We start from the raw sequence: 3233 nt of genomic DNA on the forward strand, positions 1-3233 counted from the left end.
AATATCGTCAGATTTTATCTTAAAATACAAGAACTTTTCGTGGTTCTTGTCAATTTTTGTTGATTTTCATCTGATGAACTTATTTCAGTCAGCTCGATCTTTCTTCTTCAAAGCAAAAAGATTTTATCTTCAAATACAAGAACTTTTCGTGGTTTTGTTGATTTTCAGCAAATGAACATATTTCAGTGAGCTGGAAGTTTTTTCTTTAATAGCGTCAGATTTTATCCTAAAATACAAGAACTTTTCGTGGTTCTTGTCAATTTTTGTTGGTTTTCATCCAATGAACTTATTTCAGTCACCTAAATCCTTCTTCTTCAAAGCAAAAAGATTTTATCTTCAAATACAAGAACTTTTCGTGGTTTTGTTGATTTTCAGCAAATGACCATATTTCAGCGAGCTGGAAGTTTTTTCCTTAATAGCGTCACATTTTATCTTAAAATACAAGAACTTTTCGTGGGTCTTGTCAATTTTTGTTGATTTTCATCTAATGAACTTATTTCACTCAGCTGGATCTTTCTTCTTCAAAGCAAAAAGATTTTATCTTCAAATACAAGAACTTTTCGTGGTTTTGTTGATTTTCAGCAAATGAACATATTTCAGCGAGCGAGAAGTTTTTTCTTTAATAGCGTCAGATTTTATCCTAAAATACAAGAACTTTTCGTGGTTCTTGTCAAATTTTGTCGGTTTTCATCTAATGAACGTATTTCAGTCAGCTAGATCTTTCTTCTTCAAAGCAAAAAGATTATATCTTCAAATACAAGAACTTTTCGTGGTTTTGTTGATTTTCAGCAAATGAACATATTTCAGCGAGGGAAAAGTTTTTTCTTTAATATCGTCAGATTTTATCTTAAAATACAAGAACTTTTCGTGGTTCTTGTCAATTTTTGTTGGTTTTCATCTAATGAACTTATTTCAGTCAGCTGGATCTTTCTTCTTCAAAGCAAAAAGATTTTACCTTCAAATACAAGAACTTTTCGTGGTTTTGTTGATTTTCAGCAAATGAACATATTTCAGTGAGCTGGAAGTTTTTTCTTTAATAGCGTCGGATTTTATCTTAAAATACAAGAACTTTTCGTGGTTCCTGTCAATTTTTGTTGGTTTTCATCCAATGAACTTATTTTGGTCAGCTGGATCTTTCTTCTTCAAAGCAAAAAGATTTTATCTTCAAATACAAGAACTTTACGTGGTTTTGTTGGTTTTCAGCAAATGAACATATTTCAGCGAGCTAGAAGTTTTTTCTTTAATCGCGCAAGATTTTATCTTAAAATACAAGAACTTTTCGTGGTTCTTGTCAATTTTTGTTGGTTTTCATCCAATGAACTTATTTCAGTCACCTAAATCCTTCTTCTTCAAAGCAAAAAGATTTTATCTTCAAATACAAGAACTTTTCGTGGTTTTGTTGATTTTCAGCAAATGACCATATTTCAGCGAGCTGGAAGTTTTTTCTTTAATAGCATCAGATTTTATCTTAAAATACAAGAACTTTTCGTGGTTCTTGTCAATTTTTATTGATTTTCATCCAATGAACTTATTTCAGTCAGCTGGATCTTTCTTCTTCAAAGCAAAAAGATTTTATCTTCAAATACAAGAACTTTTCGTGGTTTTGTTGATTTTCAGCGAATGACCATATTTCAGTGAGCTGGAAGTTTTTTCTTTAATAGCGTCAGATTTTATCTTAAAATACAAGAACTTTTCGTGGTTCTTGTCAATTTTTGTTGATTTTCATCCAATGAACTTATTTCAGTCAGCTGGATCTATCTTCTTCAAAGCAAAAAGATTTTATCTTCAAATACAATAACTTTTCGTGGTTTTGTTGATTTTCAGCAAATGAACATATTTCAGCGAGCGAGAAGTTTTTTCTTTAATAGCGTCAGATTTTAACCTAAAATACAAGAACTTTTCGTGGTTCTTGTCAAATTTTGTAGGTTTTCATCGAATGAACGTATTTCAGTCAGCTAGATCTTTCTTCTTCAAAGCAAAAATTTATCTTCAAATACAAGAACTTTTCGTGGTTTTGTTGATTTTCAGCAAATGAACATATTTCAGCGAGGGAGAAGTTTTTTCTTTAATATCGTCAGATTTTATCTTAAAATACAAGAACTTTTCGTGGTTCTTGTCAATTTTTGTTGATTTTCATCTGATGAACTTATTTCAGTCAGCTGGATCTTTCTTCTTCAAAGCAAAAAGATTTTATCTTCAAATACAAGAACTTTTCGTGGTTTTGTTGATTTTCAGCAAATGAACATATTTCAGTGAGCTGGAAGTTTTTTCTTTAATAGCGTCAGATTTTATCCTAAAATACAAGAACTTTTCGTGGTTCTTGTCAATTTTTGTTGGTTTTCATCCAATGAACTTATTTCAGTCACCTAAATCCTTCTTCTTCAAAGCAAAAAGATTTTATCTTCAAATACAAGAACTTTTCGTGGTTTTGTTGATTTTCAGCAAATGACCATATTTCAGCGAGCTGGAAGTTTTTTCCTTAATAGCGTCACATTTTATCTTAAAATACAAGAACTTTTCGTGGGTCTTGTCAATTTTTGTTGATTTTCATCTAATGAACTTATTTCACTCAGCTGGATCTTTCTTCTTCAAAGCAAAAAGATTTTATCTTCAAATACAAGAACTTTTCGTGGTTTTGTTGATTTTCAGCAAATGAACATATTTCAGCGAGCGAGAAGTTTTTTCTTTAATAGCGTCAGATTTTATCCTAAAATACAAGAACTTTTCGTGGTTCTTGTCAAATTTTGTCGGTTTTCATCTAATGAACGTATTTCAGTCAGCTAGATCTTTCTTCTTCAAAGCAAAAAGATTATATCTTCAAATACAAGAACTTTTCGTGGTTTTGTTGATTTTCAGCAAATGAACATATTTCAGCGAGGGAAAAGTTTTTTCTTTAATATCGTCAGATTTTATCTTAAAATACAAGAACTTTTCGTGGTTCTTGTCAATTTTTGTTGGTTTTCATCTAATGAACTTATTTCAGTCAGCTGGATCTTTCTTCTTCAAAGCAAAAAGATTTTATCTTCAAATACAAGAACTTTTCGTGGTTTTGTTGATTTTCAGCAAATGAACATATTTCAGCGAGCGAGAAGTTTTTTCTTTAATAGCGTCAGATTTTATCCTAAAATACAAGAACTTTTCGTGGTTCTTGTCAAATTTTGTAGGTTTTCATCGAATGAACGTATTTCAGTCAGCTAGATCTTTCTTCTTCAAAGCAAAAATTTATCTTCAAA

The sequence above is a fragment of the Heptranchias perlo genome, unplaced genomic scaffold (assembly GCF_035084215.1).
Source record: "Heptranchias perlo isolate sHepPer1 unplaced genomic scaffold, sHepPer1.hap1 HAP1_SCAFFOLD_136, whole genome shotgun sequence".
NCBI classification, from domain to species: domain Eukaryota; kingdom Metazoa; phylum Chordata; class Chondrichthyes; order Hexanchiformes; family Hexanchidae; genus Heptranchias; species Heptranchias perlo.